Genomic DNA, 25,537 nt, shown 5'->3' on the forward strand with positions numbered 1-25,537 from the left:
TCTTTATGTTGGTTATAGAGGATAAGTTGGATGAAACCAATTATCCATGATGGGCTTATATGATGAGTCATGTATTGGTTGTAAAGGGCCTTTAAGACATTGTGCATGGAACTAAAAACATCCTGATTGTGTTTTAAAAGTTATAAGTGTAGTAAAAACAAGTGTTATTGAGGATGTTGTAGGCTCTAATTCTACTCTAGTTAATGCTAATGCTAGAGCACTACCATCACCTATTCCTTAGTAGATTCATTGGGAAGGCAAAAATACAAAGGCCCATAACTTGATTGTATATAAGTCAACTCTTATTTTAAAAGTAAAGTTTATGTACATACTTGAATAAACTTGATGGTATAGACATCCACTTGATGACAATACTCACTCCAAGTGCTCTTCTTAGTAGCTCAAGTACCACACTAAAAACCTACACCAAACCAAACATCCATAAAATTAGACTTTTTATCTCTTCTCTCTTATTAAATATTTTTTTGCATCCTCCTTTCTTTGTTCTCTCTCTATCTCCTTTTTTCTCCCTCTCATCCCTCCCTCTCTCCCTTGCTTCTCTCATCCCCCCTTCTATCTTCTATCTTCTATCTTCTATCTTCTCTCTCTCTCTCTCCATGTTCTCCCTTCTCTTTTTCTCCTCTTTCCTCCTCTCCTCACTCTTCCCTCTCTTATCTCTTTCCACCATCTCCCTTCTTTCTCTCTCCCTCTCCCTCTCTTTCTCTTTTCTCCCCCCTACCCCCTACCCCCTACCCCCTACCCCCTACCTCTCTCTCTCTCTTTTGTACCTACTCACCTAGTTCACCGTAACACCAGATAGTAGCTTTACTGGGACTTGAAAACTTCCTAGACATTTTGTATGTAACCTTTTGGTTTCATTGGCCAACTTGGTCTTTTGTAGATGTTAATATAACTTTCTTCTTCTTTTCTCTCTATTTATCTTCTTTCCCTCTCCCACTCTTCCTTCTTTCTCTCTCTTTTAGTATAAAGGAAAATCTCAACAAAATTACATAAATTTTGTCATAAATTTTGTCCATCTCAAACCTACATTATATCCTTAACATACAAGTAGGGTTTGTAGTTATATAGTTATTACACAATGGTGTCGAAATAAAGAAGAACATGGAAGTTTTGACTAATGTCATTTTGAAGAGCACTTATTTCGATACATATTTTGGCATTAATTTTTTTTTCAGTGTAGCATAAAAAACTAGCATTAGTATTTCTCAAATACCATGTAGTAAATGTCACGAATCATGCGGTGGCAAGACTTGCTTGAGCTATTGTGCAAAACACACACGATACGCTCAAGAGGAAGCTCGCTCAAGAACATAGGAAGAGAGATGGAGGCCAAAATATCTTCTTGTTGGTTTCTTCTTCTTCTTTTTTCATACACAATATAATATACATAAAGTATATATAAGAGACAACATAAAGAAAAGTGACCTACTAAGTCAAACTGTGCATAACTAACTATACTAATTGACTGGCACTACAATTGTGCCAATTGTAGGTAGGTGCAATAAACCAAATATAATAAGTGATAAGTTAGTGGCCATGTGAGGATCATAATGATCATTGATGTGATAAGTGTAGTAGTGTAGACCCATCTAACTTGGTGGTCCATCATCAATGTCCACATGTGTTGAGCTCGCCATCTTTACACTCCCAAACTCAACTGTATCTTTGCAACTCCAAGTAAGCTTCAAAATTTTTGAAGCTTCTTTGCATCCAATGCCTTTGTGAAAATGTCAGATATCTGATCTTATGTGTTGTCATATACCAAGTCAATCTCTCCTACAAGCACCTTCTCTCCTACAAGTCAATCTTATGTGTTGTCATATACCAAGTCAATCTCTCCTACAAGCACCTTCTCTCTCAAAAAATGGTAATGCACCTCAATATGTTTTCTCCTGTCATGGAACACTAGGTTCCTAGCTAACTGTATGCTACTCATGTTGCAATAGTGGATGACAACTCGACAATCTCCCTGCATATCCAAATCACCTAATAACTTTTGTATCCACAATACTTCACATGATCCCATAATAACACCTCTATACTTAGTCTTTGTACTCGATAAAGAAACTATAGGTTGATTTTTGCTACTCCATATAACTGTTGCATTATCGAGGGAAAACATGAATCCCTTGGTAGATTTTCTATTAGACACATGCTACTAACCCAATTTGCATCTATGTATCCAAACACCTATATATCCTTACTTGTCTAATAAAAAAATCCATAATGCAAAGTGAACTTTACATACCTCAATATATATCTAGCTATATCCAAATGAGGCTTTCAAGGCATCTACATAAATTAACAAACAAGGCCAATAGCATAGCTCAAGTGTAGCCTTATGATAGTCATATAAATCAAGCTTCCTACTATCCTTTTAACCATAGTAGGGTCTTCTATCTCATCCCCAACATCAACACTCAACTTCACATTTTTCTCCAATGGTACTGAAAGAGGATTATAAGCTTTCATAACATACTTGGACAATATATCCAAGCCATATTGCCTTTGGGATAGCCATATACCATCATCACATATGATTACCCCAATACCAAGAAAGTACCTTAGCTCACTCAAATCCTTCATCACAAACTTCTTCTTCAAATGGTTCTTGACTTCTTTGATCCGACTATCACTATCACCTATAAAAATCAAGTCATCTACATAGATGTCTATGATGACCAAACTTGCATCTCCCTACCTAACATAAAGTGAGTGATTAACATCATAAAAAACATAAAAGCCAATGTTGACAAGATACTTTTCAATCTTGTTAGACCATTCTCTAGGTGCTTACTTTAATCCATAGAGCACCTTCTTTAACCTACATACATAAGTGGGATGATCTAAGTCTTTATAACCTAATGGCTACTCCATATACACCTCCTCTTGCAATTCAACATGCAAGAGGGCATTCTTTAGATCTTGCTAACCCTCAGAAGACCAAGACACAAATCTCAAAAATCAAAAGCGGGAGACAGTCCCAAGGCAAGAGAAAGACAAAAGACAAAGGTGTACTAAAGAAAATTTGAAGACACAAAGCACATGAAAAAATTATAAATGTAAGAAGGAGACACACAAGAATAAGTGCACCTTAATATTTTTGCAAAAAGAACACTAGGTGCATGTAGTTTATTTTGTAAAAGAGTATTGGGCTCTCTCCTATGCAAGTTGTAAAGAATAAGAGGCATGGGATATGGTCATGCTAATAGGAAAGGAGGAGGAAAAAAAGTGGAGGAATGGACAAAGGTCGGGACAAAGGTTGGACCAAAAAGGGGATGGCCGCTCAAGGAGGAGATAGGGCATGTATAAAAGTTAAAAAGTGAATGAAAAAGCTCATTCTTGGTGTATGGCCAAAATTGCTCTCTTCTTGTTTCTTGTTTCTTGCTTCATTCTTGTGTTGTATGAGAGAGGGAGTGAGTGTGGGAGCTTCTCGCTCGACTGTCAAGGCCTATGGACTGCTTATCATTTCAAGTGTTTCAAGCCAAGTGCAATGTCTACCTCTCATATAGACATACATGTTCTCACACCTATGAGTGTAGTGAGCTTACCTTCATTCCGCATCGAGTTGCGTCCTCTCTCAAGCTCTCTAATAGCTCCATGATTTGAGGTATAAGCTTAAGCAAGCTTGATCCTCAAGCTCCAAGATCCAAGATCCATTGCCATGCACTAGACAAGAGAAGAGAAGAGAAGAGAAGAGAAGAAGAAGAAGATGAGAGGAGAATATGGAGAGCTTCTCCACCACAGTCCCTCACCCTCACACACTCACTCCCTCACACTCCCTCTCTTAAGCACAAGTAGAAGCACAAGCAAGAGTAAGAAGAAAAAGAAGAGAGAGAATTTTGGTGACACAAGAATGATCTTATTCATTCACTTTTAACCTTTTTATACGTACCTTGCTCCTCTTGGGTGTCCTTCCTTTTTTTATATGACTAAAAATTTTAGCCTAGGTCCTCTCTTCATATTCCCTTTTTATTTACATTGTTCCTTCATCCATGTGCCATTCATATCTACGGGCGTAGTGAGCTTACCTCCATGCCGATCGAGTTACCTCCTCTCCCACGCACTTCGGTAGCTCCACGATCCAAGTGCAAGCTTCAAGCAAGCTCTATCCCCAACCTCCACGCTCCAAGCTCCATTGCCGCGAGCAAGACAAGATAAGAGAAGAGAAGAGAAGAAGAGAGGAGAAGATGGAGAGCTTCTCCTCGCCGGTCCCTCACCTTCACACACTCACTCCCTCACACTCTCACACTCCCTCTCTCGAGCACAAGCTCAAGCTAGCAAGAAGAAGAAGAAGAAGAAGAAGAGGAGGAGGAGGAGAGCTACTTTTGACCACACATAAGAATGAGCTTCTCATTCACTTTTTAACTTTATATACAAAATCCTAAATCCCTTTTGGGCGGTCATCCCCTTATCCCCTTTTTAACATGGCCGACCATGGCCTATGGCCATTTTTACCATTGTCCTGCTATCTTCCTAGCTTCCTTCCTACCGTCCATCTACCTTTACAATTTGCACAGGTGAGAGCTCGACACTCTTTAAAATGAATCCTAGTGTGCCTTGCGCTCTTTTACACGAGTATTAACTTGCACTTCTCTTGTGCGTATTTCTCCTTGATTTAGGACTTTTCTACACTTCTTGTATTTCTAGATTCTTCTTGGCGTGCCTTCACCTTTCGTTTCGCTTTTGCCTTGGCCTTGTTTTCTGCTTTAGATTTTCCAGATTTTCCACCTTTGTTCGTTTGAGAGTTAATATGCATGCATGCACACACACACACACATAGAGAGAATAATCAAAGTAGGTTTATTCAGTGTATATTAGAGAACTAAAGACATAGCTTTAAAGATTATTGCTCATATAAACTCTAATCTACCTAAACTAAGTAATTCATCAATGGTTTACCTAATCTTTAAAATAAAATATATATTCTAGATACTTTGAATGTAAGGAATTTCAATGGAAGGGTTTTAGGACTCAATGGAGAAGAGAGGGAGGAGAGAGAGATAAAAATAACTTTTGGATGAGAGAGAGAGAGGATGTAAAAATAATTATTGATGAGAGACAAGAAAGATGTGTCTTTTTAAAAATCATTAATAAGAGAGAAGAGAAAGAAATGTGAAAAGTAGTTTGGATAGAGAGGTACCTTTTTCAAATTAATGTAGGAGAGGCCCAAAAGTAGTATTATAGGAGAGAGTGCTAGAAAGATTTGAAGCCAAAGAAGGGATTGCCAGCACCCCCTTCTTTGGCTTCAAATTTTTCTAGCACTCTCTCGTATAATACTACCTTAGACACTCTCCTACATTAATAGCCTTGGATCTTCACACACACACACACACATACACACACACACACACACTCTCTCTCTCTCTCTCTCTCACAATACTATAAGTAGTGTTCCGCGCATGCTTCATGCGCACAGAATGCTAGGCCGCTTCGCCTGCCTCAAAGCAGCAAGCAAAGTTGCTGTGCTATCGTACGACAACTTCGCTCAATAATCCATTTCTCATCTTTCTGTCTCCTCTTTTTCCTCTCTCTCTCTCCGCCAAATTCCCTATGTCTAATTTTTTCTCTCTCTCTCTCTTTCTTTGCCTTCTATTTTAGTTTATTTTTTCTTTTCTCCTGGTTCTCTCTCTCTCTATCTTTCCTCTCCCCACTTTTCTTCTCTCTCTCTCTCCTTTTATTCTGCCTCCTCTCTTCTCTCTTTTCCTTCTCTCTCCCTCCTCTTTTTTCCTTTTTTTCTTCTTCTTCTCTCTCTCTCTTCATTCTCTTTTTAACTTTTTTCTTTTCTCTCTCTCTTCTCTATTTTTTATTCTCACTCTTTTTAAAATTTTTCTTTTCTCTCTCTCTTCTCTATTTTTTATTCTCACTCTTTTTAAATTTTTTCTTTTCTCTCTCTATAATTCTCTCTACATGTTCTCTCTCTCTTCTTCTTCTTCTTCTTCTTTCACTTTCTTTCCCCCCCTCCCCCCTCAGTCTCTCTTAAAGTATGTAAATTTTATCTTTTTCCTATATATAATTCTCTCTTTATGTTTATATTCTCTCTCTTCTTCTTCTCTCTCTCTCTCTCTCTCTCTCTCTCCGTCCCCTTTCTTTTAATTTTCCTTTTTTTCTCTCTTCTCTCTTTTGAATTTTATATTCTCTCTCTCTCTCTCTCTTCCCCCCCTCTCCTTCTCTCTCCCTTCCTCTCTCACTCAAAAAATATTTAAATTTTAAAAAGAATTTTCTCTTTTTCTCCATCTCTCTTCCTCTTTTTCTATTTCTTCTTCTTATTCTTCTTCTCTCTCTCTCCCCTCTTCTCTCCTTTCCTTCTCTCCTCTTTTATTCTTTTTTTCTTCTCTTTAATTTTTTTTCTTTTCTCTTTCTTTTAAAATTTATCTTTCCTCTCTCTATAATTCTCTATATGTTCAATTCTCTCTCTTCTTCTTATTTTCTCTCTCTCATTTTCTTCTCTTTGTCTCTGTCCCCCCTCTCTCTTCCTTAATTTCTCTCTCTCTCTCTCTCTCAAATTTTATATTTTCTCTCTCTTTAATTCTCTTTCTCTCTGTTCCCCCCTCTCTCCCTCCCTCTCCTCTTCTTTCTTTTTTACTCTTTGTATATTTCTCTCTCTCTCTCTCTCTCTCTCTCTCTCTCTCTCCTTATTTTAATTAAAAAGAATGTTTCTCTTTTTTTCTTTTCTTTTTTTCTATTTCTTTTAAATTTTATCTTTCCTTTCTCTATAATTATCTGTCTATGTTCAAATTCTTTCTCTATAACTCTTCTTCTTATATTCTCTCTCTCATTTTCTTCTCTTTGTCTCTCTCCCCCCTCTCTCCTCTCTTTTCTATTTTTCTTTTCTTCTCTCTCTCTCTCTCTCTCTTAAATTATATATTTTCTCTCTCTATAATTCTCTCACTGTGTTCAAATTCTTTCTCTTCTTCTTCTTCTTATTTTCTCTCTCTCATTTTCTTCTTTCTCTCTCTCTCCCCCTCTTTCCTCTCTTTTCCTTTTTTCTTTTCCTCTCTCTCTCTTTCTCTCTCTTAAATTTTATATTTCCTCTCTCTATAATTCTCTTTCTCTTTGTATCCCCTCTCTCTCCCTCCCTCCCTCTCCTCTTCTTATTTTTTTGCTCTCTCTCTCTCTCTCCTCTCTCTCCATATTTTAATTAAACAAAACGTTTACATTTAAAAGTTTAATCTAACAGAGAGAGAGAGAGAGAGAGAGAGAGAGAGAGAGAAACTAGGCCCTACACATGAGAGAGAGGGAGAGGGAGAGAAGAAAAATGTTAAATTGAAAAAAGACTATTCTCTTTCCTCTTTCTCCCCCTTTTCTCTTCGTCTTCTTTTTATCATTCTTCTTCTTCTTCTTCTTATCTCTCTCTCTCTCTCTCTCTCTTTTATTCTATCTCCTTCTCAAAGTGTGTGAAAAACTATGTTAAAAAAACTTTAAATTAAAAAAAACTTTTAAAATATTTAATTAAAGAAAAGTTTAAATTAAAAAGTTTAGTCTAACTCAGAGAGAGAGAGAGAGAGAGAGAGAGAGAGAACCTAGGCCCTACACATGAGAGAGAGAGGGGAGAGGAGGGAAGAATTTAATTAAAAAGGGGATGGGAAAAAAGAAAGAGAGAGATTATAAGTGAGAGAGAGGGGAAGGGGTTTTAATTTAAAAAAGGGAGGTGGGGGGGGGGGGGGGGGAGAAACTTTAATGAAAAAAGAGAGCTTCATTGCCTCGATCAAGAGAAGAGAAGAGAAGAGAAGAGAAGAAGAGAGGAGAAGATGGAGAGCTTCTCCTCCCCGGTCCCTCACCCTCACTCACTCACTCCCTCACACTCTCACACACTCTCTCTCAAGCACAAGCTCAAGCTAGCAAGAACAAGAAGAAGAAGAAGAATAGGAGAGACACTTTTGGCCGCACAAAAGAATGAGCTTCTCATTCCCTTTTCATATTTATATACAAAACCCTAAATCCCTTTTGGGCGGTCATCCCCTTATCCCTTTTTTACATGGCCAGCCGTGGCCTAGGGCCCTTTTTCCCATTGTCCTGCTATCTTCCTAGCTTCCTTCCTACCACCCATCTACCTTTACAATTTGCATGGGTGAGAGCTCGACGCTCTTTAAAATGAATCCTGGTGTGCCTTGCCCTCTTTTACACGAGTATTAACTTGTGCTTCTCTTGTGTGCCTTTCTCCTTGATTTATGACTTTTTTGCACTTCTTATGTTTCCAAATTCTTCTTGGCATGCCTTCACCTTCCGTTTCGCTTTTGCCTTGGCCTTGTCTTCTGCTTTAGATTTTTTGGATTTTCCACCTTTGTTCGTTTGAGAGTTAACATTACCCCCTCCTAGACGAGTGCCAATTCCATGGCACTCATCGTCGTTGGTAGCAGGCTTTGGCATGCACCGAAGACGTGGGATATCTATGGATGTTGTGGAGGCGTGTTGGTGGTGGTGCAGAGGAAGGTCGTTGGGGGCACATTGTTGGCTCGGGTGGCTAGTGGTAGGGTTGTTGGAGTTGGTGATAGGCCTGTTATTTGTTAGGGATTGCACTGATGGCTGGCACAAGTATTGGTTTTTGGGGATTCTGCACATGATGATTCTTGGCGGGCTTATAGGATGATAAAGAATAAGAATTCAGAGTTGAGTGTCGATGAAGAACGAACAACACTTTTGTTGGAGTCTTCAATACGTGCAATTGAAAACCTCTCATATGTGGTCTCTCCCTCAGTGCTAGTCTTTTTATCGTGCACAAGACATAGTTCAATTAGTTTGGGAGACAGGTCGAACTCTAAGCAAGCTGAGAGTATTGTCCTGCACTTGAGGACCCAAACTGTGTATATATTTTGGTGTAGATATGATGTGAGTGCTCGTGCATACTTAGATATTATGTAGTTAGAAAACCGCGGGTCTGGTTTCTCGTAACAATGTGTGGATGAAGCAAAGTTGTCCATGTTGGGGAGAAGTACACATGAAGGCCTATGAGACATCCTTTGCATTGTGACAGCACGATGTAGCATAATTGAACACATTGACATAGAACTTTCAGTATAGTTGGTAGCTTCCTGGCTTGCTCGTGATGAGTATGGTGTACTTTTCATGGCCATTCGTGCGGTGCTTACCACGATCGATTGCAATGGTATTAAGACAGAGTGCAAAAAGGAATCGTTCAAATGGGTCAGGGTGACAGGTCTAACCATAGGCGAGACAAGCTCCCTAGGTATGTCCTGCCCTTGATGTGCCTTGAACAATTGTGGGGGATGTGTAGAGGGCTAGGGGACTAGGGACGGAGCCAGTCGACCAAGGTTACTAGGCATATCTAATTTGAGGACCCCTAAGTGTCGTGCTATGATTGAGTGCTTTTTTTTTCTTTTTTTTCTTTCTTTTTTTACTTTTTTATTTTTTTATTTTTCCATTTTTTTTCTTTTTCTTTCTATTTTTCTCATTTTCTTTTCTTTTCTCTTTAAAAAAAAGAATAACATGAGTATAACCATTGCAATACGTTGAGGCTATCAGCCTTTCAATTGGATTGGAAAATGTCAAGATTCAAAGGCTGTGAAAATGGATATTACAACAATGACTGTGCCTAGCCTCGTTGCTAGAGGAATAGTTGTTGAGATGGGGAGATACACTGGAGATTTCGCAAAACCTCTTTGTTACGTGCGATGTTGATACAGTTGAGGTAACCGCTGCCGTGAGTGCCAAGTGTAGAGTTTGACCCAGAAAGAGAGAGTGGCCACCACTGATCATGCTTTGGGGCATGCGATGCGGGCGATTGGCAAGGGTGATTTTCACTTTTGGCGGTGAGGCTTCGCCATGGCTCCTTGTGAGGTTGGTGGTCTTGCGGTGACTTGAGCATTGAACACTTTTGTACAAAGACCTGTGTCGTCTTGCATCCACTTGACACTTTGTGAGAGTATATGCAAGTCACATGCATCAATTATAATGAATAGATGCTACACAAAAAGATATTACTTTATCAAAATCCTATGGTGTTGGCTACGATGCATGTCATTGGCGCTTGTTAAAGACATGCCATGGATTAGTAGTAAGGGAGGTTTGTACAGTTGGGGGGACCTGTCTCTTTAACCACTTAAGGACAAAAAGTTGACAAGATGGCATTTGGCAAGCATCTTATATAACATAGGGCCTATTCTATTTGTATGAGGCAGGGTGAATTTGGGTGATTAGATGACTGGGGCTGTGCCGGTGGTAGGATGGACGGGGAAGATATCGGCCGGGACCCGAATGGTGTAGTCCCTGGCCACAGCTGTTTCAAGAATGCTTTTAAATAATTTGTAAAATTCCCTCTTGTTTCTAGCTGCCTTCTCCTCTTTCGAGCACTTGGTGCTCAAGCATCCTTGTGGTCTAGGAAGTCTTTGACCTGCGTCTGGGGCGGTGTCACTTAGGGCCTCTTTTTGGTGTGTATCTCTTAGGGGTAGGCACATATTGTTCTGGTGGAGGCACTTGTGCCTTATGCTTCCTTCTACGGAGGAGAGCTTCCTTGCATGCCAGCTACATTGTGTGCTCCATGACGGCTAATGTGGGAAAATTTGCAAAATGTGAATCAAGGTTAGGCTTTGAGACATGATAGAATTATTTGCATGAAAGGAATTAAATAGCGGATTATCAAGCGCATATGAGGAGGAGAGGCGAGGTGAGGCATGCAATGTCTGTTGTAGAGGGACGGCCTCCGTGATGATATTTGTCCTACCTAGACTGCGGGGCATATTCCAGCCATTAGCAGATCTTGGCTTATGCTAAGTTGCGTGGACTGGTTGTCATGGAGTGGACCCCAGAAGGATTGACCGAAAAGGGAAAAGGTGTATAGAAGGAGACGATGTTGAGATATCGAGCTCCACTCGTGATATGCCAGAGTGACCGTTGTGCATTTATGTCACCGACTTGTTAGTTGCAGATGCGGTTGGTACACCGCCCATGAATAATAGCTAGATGACAGCTATCCTTATCTACTCTAGTTCGTGGCTCAGTTAGTATGCCACCTTAGTTAGTTGAGTTTGGTTTGAGACCCATATATAGGGTTCTTCTATTTCTATGTACTAGAGTTCTTTTTGGCTTACACAACTAAGAAGAGGAAAATTGTTTTCAGCCTCCACCCTTGTGTGTATTCCCCCATTGTGCAAGCAAGAAAGCTACAAGTGAGACTCCTTCCTTCTCTCCCACAATCTTGACATGGTATCAGAGCCTTGTTCGTGGTAAGGAGCTCAAGAAAGCAAGCCAAGTTCGCGGTGTTTTGGTAAGAGGACCAGTGTTGCTTTCATTTTTCTGTTTTGGGAGCAAGTCTCTGCAGGTAGCACAGCCGGAAAGTGCAAGAGTGCATTGTCTTAGATTGAGACGCCCTTCGCGGTGTAGCAAGAGGGAAGTATATGCTGCGGGAGAGGCTTTTGCCCTTGGTTGCTCTGTTTTTTTGATTTGAGGCCATTTCGGTCCTGTTTTGGAGGCAGAAGTTTTCTGCACGCACTCAAGAAAAGGCCCTGTTTTATGCTGTGCAACCACTATTCTACAGGTTGGTGAAAAGTTACCATAGAAATTGCATCATATGCTTGTGTGCAGAGATATTGGGAGTTACAGAATCATCCTTGGTTCCTGTTTATCCAAAATCGTCACTAGGAAGTGACTGTGTGGTCAAATACCACTTTTGCCAGTTTTGCAGATTTGCCCTTGTGAGGGTGAAGCTATGTTTTTTGCAGTGACAGAATTTTTTGTAGTGTTCTGTAATGGCGTCTGATTCTCTTCCACAGATTGTAACTGAAAAGCTTGACAAGAACAACTTCCAAGTATGGAAGTTTAGAATGACGAATTTCCTTATGGAAAAAGGATATTGGGAATTTGTTGCAGGAAATGAAGAAGAACCAGTTCTTCCTGTATTTAAAGCATGGCATGAGAGAGCCATGAAAGTTATGTACTGGTTGTCTATCAGTATTTCAGACTCTATGATTGTGCATATTCAGGATGCAAGTACGCCAAAGGAGGCATGGGATACTTTGTCAAAAATGTATAGCACAAATACGCAAGCCAGGAAAATGCAGCTCAAGCAAGAGTTGCATAATGTGCAAAGAGAAAGTATGAGCATCAATGACTACCACATGAAGGTGAAGAAGATTGCAGATGCACTTGCTTCCATTGGGTCGCCAGTGAAAGATGATGATTTAGTTTCTGTAACCCTGAATGGTCTAGGAAAGGATTATGCGCAGTTTTAGACATCCATTTCAGTTCATGAAAGATTTCCTGATTTTGAGGAGTTGATTGCTCTTCTAATTTCTGAGGAGCAGAGAAATGGTGATACATCTTCTTCAGGAGGAACTTCAAAAGAAACTGTCTTCTACTCAAATGCTGGAAGAGGTAGAGGCAGAGGTAGAGGAGGCCGATCTAGAGGCCGTGGTAGAAATCAGAATATGCAGCTGACTCAAGAAAACCAGTCCTATGGAGGAGGACGTGGTAACTCTAGAGGCAAGGGGAGCCAAAGAGGTCGTGGTGGATGGCAAAGAGGCCAAAATGCAAACAGCAATGTTGAATGCTACTACTGTGGTAAAATCGGTCATATGGCTAAAGACTGCTATAAAAAGCAGAATGACATCATGAATGGGAAATTGCAACAAGGAAATTATGCATATTCTAGTAGACAGGGTGATGACATAAATGAGCATTTGTTTATGATGCAGCACATGAACAATTCTGTGACAAGTGTAGAAGAAAGCAACGAAGTGTGGTATGTTGACTCAGGTGCATCAAACCACATGACAGGTCATGCAAAATGGATGCAGGATGCAAGAAAAATGGAAAAACCAGGATTTGTGGAGACTGGTGATGATATTGTACATCCTATTGTGCAGATTGGAAAAATTCCTTTGTCTATGCAGGATGGGAAAAAGAAGTTCCTGTTATATGTATTTCATGTCCTAAATATTACCAAGAATCTGGTTTCTGTTGGTCAAATGGTTGAGCAGGTCTTGCAGGTCAGATTTAATCCTCATGGATGCTTTGTTGAGGATATGAAAAATAAAGGTCGCTTGATAGCAAAAGGAAAGAAGAAGGGCAGAATGTTTACATTGGATGCAGACATGCCTGAATTGAGTGCAGCAATGTTTGCACATGGGACCGGTGTAGTTGCAGATATTGATATCTGGCATAAACGCATTGGTCATGTTAAAGTACAACGACTTAAATCAATGCAGGCCCAAAATATTGTTGCAAGATTGCCTAAATTCAAGGTTGCAGAAATGCATAAGGTATGTGAAGCCTGTCAGTTTGGAAAACAGGCAAGGAAACCATTTCCTAGACATGTTCAAGAGAGTGAGAAGCCATTGGAATTAATCCACTCTGATGTGTGGACTACTAAAGCTGCATCTCTTGGAGGCTGTCATTATTTTGTCACTTTTATTGATGACTATAGCAGAAAATTTTGGGCATATTTTATGAAAAAGAAAAGTAAAGTTTTTGGGCATTTCAAAACTCTTAAAGCTATGGTTGAAAAAGAAACAGGCCTGCAAATAAAATGCCTAAGGTCAGATGGAGGGGGAGAGTACCTCTCAAATGAGTTTGCAAGGTTCTTGCAGGAGCATGGCATAAAGTAGCAATATCATGCAGTCATACCCCACAATAAAATGGAATTGCAGAAAGGAAAAACAGGCATATTGGAGAGGTATCTTGTGCCACGCTCAATGAAAAAGACCTGCCAGATTTTTATTGGGCTGAGGCAGTTGCTACAGCAGTCTACATAATGAACAGGACTCCCACTGCAGCAATACATGGGATGACTCCAGAGGAGAGGTATATTAGTAGGAAACCAGATATTTCTCATTTGAAAATTTTTGGTTGCATTGCCTATGTTCATGTGCCAGATGAGTTGAGATCCAAGTTGGATCCAAAAGCTGAGAAGTGCATCTTTATTGGTTACTCTTTGCAGCAGAAAGGGTATAGATGCTATAACCCTTCTACTCGTAAGTTTACAGTGAGCAGAGATGTTGTTTTTGATGAGATGAGTAGTTGGTATAAACCAGTAAATGTGATTGATAATGTAGATGCACAAAATGGTAATGCTGCACAGAATTCACAGCAGCAGTCACAAGATATTAGTGGACCTGGAGCGTCCTCTAGCAGTGGTTCACATTCTTCGCCATGGACAGGCAGATTGAGATCAGGAGAATCTTCTCAAAGCAATGCAGATAGTGGTATGCAGGTATCATGAAAAGGAAAAGAGAAGATAGATCAGCCCATGTTTGATGTAAATGCAGGTCGCTCTTATGTGGATGGTGAATCCAGTGGCTCAGAACAGAGCATTGATGATGAGTTGGGTATTCCTTCTATTGTTACACCTAGAGTAAGGAAGACCAGGGATGTTTTGAGAGCACCTGGAAGTGAGCCTACTTTGCGTAGGTCTACCAGAGCTAGATATCCTATGGATAGGCTGAAATATGATGGATTTACAGCCATTCACTATGCATATAGTCAAAGTGATACAGGAAGCAGAACCCACTTCTTTTGAGCAAGCCATGGGAAAAGAAAAATGGGAGAAAGCCATGGATGAAGAAATGGATGCCTTGGAAGCAAATGCTACATGGGAGTTGTTACCTTTGCCTAAAGATAATAATGCAATTGGCTGTAAGTGGGTTTATAAGGTGAAGGACAACGCAGATGGTTTTGTGAACAGTTACAAGGCAAGATTAGTAGTCAAGGGCTATGCACAAACATATGGCATTGACTATGAAGAAACATTCAGTCCGGTTGCAAGGATAGTAACCGTAAGAGCAGTCATTGCTATAGCTGCATCAAAGGGATGGCCTTTACATCAGATGGATGTAAAGAATGCATTCTTGCATGGTGATTTGCAAGAAGAGGTCTATATGGAGCAGCCACCAGGTTATGTGCATGCTGTTCATCCTGAGTTTGTTTGCAAGTTGAAGAAAGCCTTGTATGGCTTGAAGCAAGCACCTAGAGCATGGTCTGACAAGATAGGACAATATCTTGTCACTATTGGCTTTCAGATTTCCAAGGCAGATTTCTCACTTTATGTGAGAAAAACAGAGAAATGTATTATGCTGCTTGTCATTTATGTTGATGATTTGATTATCACAGGTGATAGTGATGAAGATATCCTTTATGTGAAAATGCTATTGAAGCAAAAGTTTGAGATGAAGGATTTGGGAGAGCTGCGTTATTTCTTGGACATTGAGGTGATTAGATCACCAAGTGGGATATGGCTCTTGCAGAGGCAGTATGGATTGGACATGATGTCCAAATATGGGATGACAGGCTACAAGCCTATTTCAGTTCCTTTGGAGAAGAATGTGAAGTTGAGCGCAGATGCAGGTGAGCTTCTCGAAGACCCTACTATGTACAGACTCGTAGTAGGAAGTTTGATTTATATGACTATTACCAGGCCAAATTTGAGCTATGATGTTGGATTGGTAAGTCAGTTTATGCAGGCTCCAAGGAAACCACATTTGGATGTGGCTAGACGCATACTCAGATATGTGAAGTTCACATTGCAGTATGGACTATTTTATGAGACTGGGGTTCAGATACAGTTGCATGGATACACTGATACTGATTGGGCTGGTAGTATTTCTGATAGACGATCTACCAGTGGATATGTGTTCTCTTTTGGGAGTGCTGCAATCACTTGGAGCAGCAAGAAACAGCCTACAGTTGCCTTGTCGAGCACAGAGGCTGAGTACAGGGGTGCAGCAATGGCTGCCTGTGAGGTAGCTTGGTTGCATAAGCTACTTTATGATATGCATCAGTCTACAGATGGGCCAGTTGTCATTTATTGCGACAACATGAGTAGTATACACTTGGCAAATAACCCAGTCTATCATACTAGAACAAAGCACATTGAGGTGCATTATCACTATGTGCGGGAGAGGGTTTTACTAGGTCTTATTGATCTAGTTTATGTCAGCACAGAGGATCAGGTAGCTGACATATTCACGAAGGCATTGGGCGTAGAGAAGCTGCGCAAGTTCAGAGACCTGCTTGGTGTACAGGAATTGGGATTGAGCTCGAGGGGGAGTGTTGAGATATCGAGCTCCACTCGTGATATGCCAGAGTGACCGTTGTGCATTTATGTCACCGACTTGTTAGTTGCAGATGCGATTGGTACACCGCCCATGAATAATAGCTAGATGACAGCTATCCTTATCTACTCTAGTTCATGGCTCAGTTAGTATGCCACCTTAGTTAGTTGAGTTTGGTTTGAGACCCATATATAGGGTTCTTCTATTTCTATGTACTAGAGTTCTTTTTGGCTTACACAACTAAGAAGAGGAAAACTGTTTTTAGCCTCCACCCTCGTGTGTATTCCCCCATTGTGCAAGCAAGAAAGCTACAAGTGAGACTCCTTCCTTCTCTCCCACAATCTTGACAGACGATACCACGTCTACGCCATCAGAGATGTTGGTCAGGGCTTCCTATGGCGGTGATGAGGGTTGCATGCCCTCCACTTGGAGGCGGGAATGGTCACATGACTTCTAGATGTGTGGTGAGAGGAGGACCTAAGGAGCTCAGCCTATCGAACCCAACTCTTCTCCTTGCGCTTGACTATCATTACTTGTGTGCATTGATATTATCTATACAGGGTCACAAAAATCATTGTTTATTTATGTACATATTTACGAATCCATGTCACTTCGAGGATAAAAACCAATTGTAGAACTCAGGATTGTATTGGAGTGTGGCATACACATCCAGTACTCGTGGCAGCTTACTCAATAACAATAGATATATTGCAACATTGAGTAGCATGGTACCTTATCCGAGTCTACTCGCAACATGTAACTCCTCCTCATACTTATTATAGGATGTAGGTGTATTATTCACCAGTTCTAAAACCTGGGATAGTTCTTTGCAAGTTGCATTACACTTGTGCTAGATGGATGTATGATGAACTTTCTTCTTGTTCATTGATTGGAATACATTTTCTTCAGATATACTGATGGGAAGAGTGATTAATATTGATATCTTCAACTCTCTTGATCTCTTCATATAGTTCCAAATTCTCTTATCATATAGCAATGTTTAGCTCTCATGGAATCTTTCTAAGCTGATTCCAGTGTTCTTCCAAAAGACTACGGTTTTGGATGGACACAAAACCTGGACAAATCAATCAATTTGCCAAAATTAATTAAGTGTAGAGGATTGTAATCCATGGTGGAGAGGCCTACTTGCTCGATTTCCCCATTAAGTACTAGGATGAGTTCTCTCCATTTGGCCCATTAAACTAGACAAAAGTCCTCAAATCTATTCCATTTGATTTCAAATGCTTCAACTACCTTATTAAGCATTTGAAGCTTGCCGTTTTTTGCTTGTCCTATAGAGCTAACAATGGAGAGTATGGAGCCCTAGAAGCCCTCGAGCAACAAATCAAGGATTATGGAGTTGTCCTCAGCCTATTTTGTTGCCTTTTAACAGTGTATAATGCACTAATAAATAGCTGCATTTCATTTCTTAAATCTCCCTAACAATGGTAGAAAGCGTGCTCCATTTGTTGAGAAGAATAAGACTTTGATAAGCATGACGGAACTAATGATCTTTCATGAATTAAGCTCGCTTCCACTCAGTTGAGCCTTTGTTAGAGATTGCAAGGTCAAAGGTTTTTATTGCACATTGGCAGAGAAGAAGATGGCTATGCCTAGCCCTTTTTGTAGGGTTTTCTTGGCCAGTCATTGGATTTGATAGTGTTGTATGGACAACAAAGATTCGATGGCCTGAGGACTTGCAAGAGTGACATCATGCTCTGGATCACTCAATAGGATGCATTAGAGGAACTCAGAGGCCTTGCCCCTAGCTACCAACATCATTGTACCCTCCTCTTGGCCTTATCTTCTATTTTTATCACATAGAGCTTCTAGACAGTCCATTTTGATCTGATCCTACTGACCATGTTTTTCATTAAGCCCTCCAATAATGGTTATGACCATAATCCATGTGTCAAGTAGAATGACACTTTGACAAGCATTCAAGTTGTTGATGTAAAAGAGAGAAGATATGTAAGAAAATCCACCATTGAAGCTCAGAGAAGATCTTGAGAGAGATGAGGAAGAAGAAGATGAACCCTAATTTCAAAAAGTAGAGGTAATTTTAGTCCCCTCTAGTCTCCGATAGCTCTCGTTTTGTCAAATGTCCTTCAAAATAAGACAAAATATAATGATGACCTACTAAAATAGCTTCCCAACCAACATTTTCCTTCAAACCTTATTCAAGATCCTCAAATTTAGTCTCGATTTACTGCACAAAGAAGCTTAACTAGTCACGGTTTTAATTGTATCAATCGTGTGACTAATTCTTGTCCTCTAGTTACCCTATGCCTAGTCTTGTAACCAAATTCACCATGAAAATGACATTCCCATTGGATCAAAGATTTCCTCCAATACTAGTGTAAAGAAGCTAATTCCCATAGCAAATAATTAAACTAGAAATACAAGGAAACATACTAAATGACCAAGAAACCATAGCCAAGGTGGCTAGGGCTAAGAATCAGTTGATGAAAAGCTGCAGCATGGTATGTACCCCAATGCTATGGTAGCCAAGAGTATGCATCCTCTTAGATGGTGGGAGGTTGAGACCTCAAATATGAAATGTTAGAAATGGAAAAAAGATACTTGACAAATTACATCTTATCCTTTTATACTTAACCCTAGTCGACTAAATATTGGCTAAGGCATGTTTGCTTTATTACAAATGCTCAAATCTATTGCTCTCATTGCGCTCTTTATTTCTACCTATAGAATGTCTAAATCTCATACTGTATGCAAAAGTTATGGCCAAAATACAAAAGCACTATCAAGTTGCCATAGCTATCCAACCATGACTTCTGAAGCATAATCTATATCCAATAAAAATGGATATAATGATTACTCATTAGCTCAATAATAACTCAATAAGGCTTAGTCAAGCCCTATTAATGAAGCTCCTTGACAAGTTGGGAGAAAGTTGGAATAAGCCAGGAGAAGGGAAGACTCAATGCATACCTTGGGAGGAAAAAACAATGGCTACTATGAAACATTGAACCAAATCTTTGAATCTGGGCTTGAGCAAAGGATAAAGATGCTCCTCAAATGGTTGGCTCTAATACCAGATGAAAGGTAGAGCCTAAATGGAAGCATATTAGTAAAAGCAAGAGCAAAGTAAAAGATATGATAGATGGAACATGAGAACAAGAGAGAGAGACATCATAAGTGGGAACTCCAATGGTCACAATGTGTGACCAACCTTCCCTTATTCAATAGTAGTCATTGGAAAAATTAAGAATAGATTAATAGTAATGGATGCATGTCATCTGCAATAGACAAGTGTGTGATCATGGTGTATGAAGTAAATACAAGGCATCTAGGCATAGGTGCCTTTACCCCCAACATAACGTAGCCCACTAGTAGCTATTAGCCAAGGCTAAATGAAGCCATGGCTAGATCTCAGAAATGCAATGATCACAACATGTTAGGCAATGAACCAATAGATCAACACGACAACTAATGACACATCAGTAGAGCAATACAAGATAGTATATGCCAATTCAACATCAAGATGGCATATAACAATCAATCACATGTAGAAATCGCAGTTTTTGTGAAACACAATAATACCTTTCATGAAGCTAAACTTTTGATACTAATTTAGAAGAGAAAAGTAAGAAATGAAATAAAGAAAGACTCAAGGTCTATGAAAGAGATGATGCACAATATGAGATCAATAATAGGAATCCAAACTATAATCAAAACTACAGTGATTGAGTGCTAGCTCACACCACTCCATATACACCCACACACACACACACACACACCCCAAGAATCTACAAGTACATGAATGAATAATTGTGGCCACATCCCCTCCATTTATAGACAAAAATAAAAGTACTAACCTACCATTAAATAGAATGGCCAATAATCAAATACACAATAAAGGAGCTATCTTTAAATTAGGGCATCAACACACATGAACTTGTGTTATGGCCACTTCTAATAATAATGTACCTATTGTTAAGATCACAGATATTAAACTTGAGTTTTATTTAAAGAAAAAAAATTGCAATCAAGTAAATAAATTATAAGATCAAGACCAGATTGAAATTTTAGAGCTTGGGCTTTTGATCCATTTGATTTTCTCATTTTATACATATTTACTCTAATTTTTCACCGAGCCACATGGAAGGTACTTGCAGGCATTCTACTTGGAGCAGAGATTAATCTCGAGGCTCTGAAAAGTATCTTAGAGGGATTTAGCTGAACCATGGCTAAAATGGCAGGTCTTACATCCATTACAATCTATTTTGAAGGTAACTTGGTGAAATAGGGGTTAATCAAACTTAAAAAGAAGAGTAAACTATGGTTACTTTTTAGAGAGAGGGTTCTCTTTCCCCTTTCTTGAAGCTTTCCTACAAGTTTCATGAAGTATGTAACAAAGATCTCTTCCTATCTCTCAAACCCTTGCTCTTCTTAACAAAGCAATACTTGATGAAGCTTCTTTACTTTATATCTCGAAAAAACTCAGCTATGGTATATAGAATATGCTAAAAAAATATGGCATATTTTTCAATCCATCTCTTGCTTCTAATGCCCATCCTCCGAGCCACGTTGCTTCAGCTGATCACTAGCAACTGAAAGCTCTAAGAAATTGTCAAGATTGGTGCTCTATTCTTTATCTTCTTAATCTCGTGAAACCCTAGTATGCATTCCATGGACAACCATGAAAGCTTGAGTTGAAGCTTCAACTTCTCTCAAATTTTTTGAAGATTCTTCATCATTTCAGTCCTAAGATTTGTCAAGAATTGCACGGTGGGGGGACTTGCTTCAGCAATTGTGTCAAATGCACACTATACACACAAGAAGAGAGATGGAGGCCAAAACGTTTTCTTGCTGGTTTCTTATTCTTCTTTCACACACAATACAATGTACACAAAGTATAGATAAGGTACTATATCAAACAAAACATAACTGACTATACTAATCGATTGGCACTATATCTATGCCACCAGTAGGTAGGTGTAACAAACTAAATATAATAAGTGATAAGTTAGTGGCCATGTGAGGATCATAATGACCACCAACATGCTAAGTGTAGACATGCGGACCCATCTAGCCATGCAGTCCATCATCAATGTCTACATGTGTTGAGCTTGCCATCTCAACACTCCCTCCCAATCTCAACTCTATCTCTGTAACTCCAAGTAAGATTCAAAAATTTCGAAGCTTCTCTACACCTAATTCCTTTGTGAAAATGTCAGCTATCTGATCTTGTGTGCTGACATATACCAAGTCAATCTCTCCTGCAAGTACCTTCTCTCTCACAAAGTGATAGTGCATCTCAATGTGTTTTGTCCTAACATGGAACACTGGGTTCTTAGCTAGTTGTATGCTACTCGTGTTGTCACAATGAATGACAAGTGGACCATCTCCCTACACATCCAAATCAACTAATAACTTTTGCAACCATACCACCTTACATGCTGCCATAGTAGCACCTCTATACTCAGCCTCTATACTTGATAAAGCGACTATAGGTTGCTTTTTGGTGCTCTATGTTATTACTGCACTACCAAGGGAAAACATGAATCCACTGGTAGATCTTTTGTCTGATATGCTACCATCCCAATCTGCATATGTATATCCAAACACTTTTACATCCTTACTTGTCTCATAAAAAAATCCATAATGTGAAGTGGACTTCACATATCTCAATATGAATCTAATTGCATCCAAATGAGGCTTTCTAGGCATCTACATAAACTAATTGACAAGGCCAATAGCATAGCTCAAGTCTAACCTTATGATAGTCATGTAAATCAGACTCCCTACTATCCTCTTAAACATAGTAGGGTCTTCTATCTCATCCCTAACATCATCACTCAACTTCACATTTTGCTCTGATGGTACTAAAATAGGCTTATATTCTATCATACCATACTTGGATAACATATCCAAGACATACTGCCTTTGGGATAGCCATATACCATCATCACATCTGATCACCTCAATACCAAGAAAGTATCTTAGCTCACCCAAATCCTTCGTCTCAAACCTCTTCTTCAAGAAGTCCTTAAATTCAACAATTTCATTATCACTATCACATGTAATAATCAAGTCATCCACATAGATGACTATGATGACCAAATCTGCATCTCCCCTTCTCACATAAAGTGAGTGATCAACATTGAAAATACAAAAGTCAATATTGACAAGATACTCTCCAATCTTGTCAGACCATGCTCTAGGTGGTTGCTTTAGTCCATAGAATGTCTTCTTTAACCTGCACACATGTGTGGGATACTTTAAATCATCGTAACATGTTGGTTGCTCCATATACACCTCTTCTTGTAATTCACCATGCAAGAAGGCATTCTTGGCATCCATCTACTGCAAACTCCAACCTTTGGCATGCTCCCAAAGTAATCACACATCTAACAGTTGCCATCCTAGCAACTGTATTGAATGATTATCATCATCTAATACATCACCAATAGATGCGTACCAACTGCTCATCTCATGAAAAATAGCATCCCCACTCACTTGGAACTCACCTATGATAGGGTTACAAAAACGATACCATTTCTGCTCTAAAGAGTATTCAATAAAAATACATTTTTCAGCCTTCGGATCAAGCTTCTTTTGTAACTCATCTGGCACATGAACATATGCAATACAACCAAACAATTTTAAGTGTGACACATTAGGCTTCTTGCCTGTAAAACATTCTTCAAGGGTCATCCCATGAACTGTAGATGTGGGAGTTATGTTCATAACATATACAGTAGTATGAATAGCTTCAGACCAAAAATGTTTTGGCATATTCTTTTCAACCATCAATGCTCGTGCAACTTCTGCAATATGCCTATTTTTTCTTTCTGCAACCCCATTTTGTTGAGGGATATACTTGCAAGTAAACTATCTCTTTATCCCATGAGAACTCAAGAAGCCACTAAACTCATTAGAGAGATACTTTTCCCCTCTATTTGATCTCAAGCACTTAACTTTCAAGCATATTTATGTTTAAACAATTGCCTTCAAAGATTTAAAGTACTCAAATACATCACTCTTTTCCTTCATAAAATATACCCATAGCTTCGTTGAACAATCATCAATAAATGTGACAAAGTATTTGATACCACCAAGAGATACATTCTATGTAGGCCCCCAAAAATGTGTATGCACAACATCAAGTATATTTCTACATGATTGTCATGCAATAAGGGTTGTCTTGCTTGCTTACCAAAACTGACATGCTTCACACACTTTATGAATTTCTGCAACTCTAAAAGAAGGCAACCCTGTAACCAATCCTTTGGATTGCATTAATTATAGCTTTTGCATATTCACATGTCCAATATATTTATGCCATATTTCAATGTTTGCAACCACTCCTTTTTCTTTAGCATACATAGCAACATTCATTGTAGGGATTCCAACATCTAAAGTGAACATGCGACCAACCTATACTTATCATTAAAGCCTTCTACAAAACAACCTTTTGCATTAAATTGAACCTCAATCCTTGCTCTACCATTTGACCAATAGACACTAAATTCTTTAAGATTGATGGAACATGTAATACATTTGTTAGACTCTTTGTCTGGCTGTCATGCAAGGACAAGGGAACCTTTCCAATAATGTGTAAAATTGGGTGGCATGAATCATCACCCATTGACACATAACTAGGATATCGTCATTTTTAGCATAACAATGGGTTGCAATATGATCTATTTTGCCATAATGATGGCAAACAATAGCAAAATTTCTAGAATCTCTGTTCTACCATCCACCTCTTCCTCTAGAGCTCCCTCTGCCTCTAAAGTTTCCATGGCCTCTTGAAATTTGTATTTCAATGAATTGTTGATTTAATCAGTTTTGCTGGTTATCACCATCACGTCCCATACCACAGCCTCTCAAAGAGGATCCGCCACATCCCCTTTCCAAACTTGAGTAGAATGCTTGGACATGTTCACCATTTCTTTCAAATGAGTCACCCTGTATATTGATCTCTTCGGCAATCATGATAGAGATCAACTCATCAAAATTTGGAAATGGCTTCTATACATATACAGAAGTGACAAATGATTTCCAAGCCTTCTCATTATTAAAGCCACCCAAAGTAGATGAAACCAAATCATCATCATTAGGCATTGCATCAATTGCTGCTAAAGCATCTGCAATGCTCCTCACCTTCAAAACATACTCATTGACAGACATTTTTCCTTTCTTCAATGTATTCAACTCTTCCTTGAGTTGAATATTTTGGGCCTTTGTATTTACTGAAAACATGTTCTCAAAAATTTTCTAAGCTGCATGTGAATTTTCTGCTTTCCTGATATGTCCCAACATAGTATTATCAATGACTGCAGATAGCCAATACATTACCTTTTTGTCTTTGTCATTCCATTCTTTCAGCACCTTTAATTCATCCGGAGTTGTAGGGATACTCAGCTCTATGGCTCCCTTTCTTCACTTACAACAAACTCATAAAGATCCTTTCCAATGAGGAAGCTCATTACCCGGAACTTCCATAAAGGGTAGTTGTTCTTCTTTCCCAGCTTCTCAATGATGGGATTTCCACTACTCTCTGCCATAATCACAAAAATGATATAAAACAACAAGAAAATCTTATGCAACCTTTCACAAGAAGTGCATAGCAATACACCAAGGAACCTTTTTCTCACTGATTGCTCAACAATACATGTAATTCTTTCACGCATTTACTATAGCTATTGAGCTTACATAACACATGAAATGATGAATCAAATGCAATAATTGTATAACCATAAGATATATTAGGAACTATCCATTTTTTGTCAACAAACTTGACAATCAAAACCAATCTTTGCAAATGCAAACATTGACAATACACAATTTTTTCTTGATCTTTGGTGCATTCAAATTATGTGTAAGTGTGAAATTGCTTACATTGGTAGTAGTCAACAAACTTATGATTCCTTTATTAGAATAAGAGGAGTTACTTACATATGCGAAAGAGTGGTCAATGCTAGGATTGCTTATATTCTCGGGGTTTTCATGTTTCTCTTGAGGCTTCGCTATTATTGTGTCATGGTTCTCCTCGGATGTGACTAGAATAGTTTTGTCAACATGTTGTGATAGTGTTATATCCACTTTTTATTGGTCAATATAAGTTCTATTGTGGGTGGATTGAGTATTACAAGCAACCATTGATGGTAATGGTTGCTTTGACTTATCAGAATACATGAATGTGTCTGAGGTTTCAACATTGTTAGGAGAGATGGCAATAGGTTCATTCGTGGGTGGACTCAATGCTTTCTTCCTCAACTCTTTAACACTCTTGGTCTCAATCTCCCTACCATCTATCGCCACTTGCAACTATGATTGTTGTTTTTGTTGTTTTCTCCTCTTTTTCTTAGGCAATCGAGGTGTATCCCTTGAAGAATCAAGACCCTGAACTAGGTCAACCGCCGTTGATGTGCTTGGTTGGGCCTTAACATTCTCTTTTTCTGGCATGTCCTTGTGGGACATAGCTGCAACCTCTTGAACAACCTCGCTAGGTTATGAGGGTATGACTGCCTCTCTTTTTG

The sequence above is a fragment of the Lygodium microphyllum genome, chromosome 15, assembly GCF_053477565.2.
Source record: "Lygodium microphyllum isolate KBCC chromosome 15, Lygodium_microphyllum_v1.1.10, whole genome shotgun sequence".
Taxonomy (NCBI): Eukaryota; Viridiplantae; Streptophyta; class Polypodiopsida; order Schizaeales; family Lygodiaceae; genus Lygodium; species Lygodium microphyllum.